Below are 615 nucleotides of genomic sequence, written 5' to 3'. Positions count from 1 at the left end.
AGTGCAAGTATAAATAATACAACTACTTCCATAAAAACTAGAGCATAAACTCACTAAATATATCTCTTTTAATGTCAGATGTACTGAAATGTATTTTCTTTTGAAATTCATAGGATAAAATCTTCACACATGGTACTGTGGTACATAAGAATATCTCACAGAAGGAGATTTTGCATTGTGCAAATTCCCCTCCACTCCTACTGCCCTCCACTTTCGCAGTCCTCACTCCATCCGTTAGATCTTTTGTGCCACTGAACAGTTTTAATTAGTCTTTCATGTCATATACACACAGTTTTTGTATTTATATAAAAATAAAGACCTCATATGAAAGAAAACATGATCTTCTTCATGTCTCTTAGAATAATTAAATGCATACTTTTAAGCTTGAATGCATCCAAATACTTAGGTGCTCAAACTTCTTTTTTTTTCCAAATAATTTTTATTATTATTATTTTCTTTATTTACATTTCAAATGCTATCCCGAAAGTTCCCTATACCCCCCCCACCCCTGCTCCCCTACCCACCCACTCCCACTACTTGGTCCAGGCCTTCCCTTGTGCTGGGTCATATAAAGTTTGCAAGACCAAGGGGCCTCTCTTCCCAGTGATGGCCGAT

Source organism: Mus pahari, chromosome 13, assembly GCF_900095145.1.
Source record: "Mus pahari chromosome 13, PAHARI_EIJ_v1.1, whole genome shotgun sequence".
NCBI lineage: Eukaryota > Metazoa > Chordata > Mammalia > Rodentia > Muridae > Mus > Mus pahari.
The sequence above is the reverse complement of the archived record's forward strand: the minus strand, read 5'-3'. Positions refer to the sequence as shown.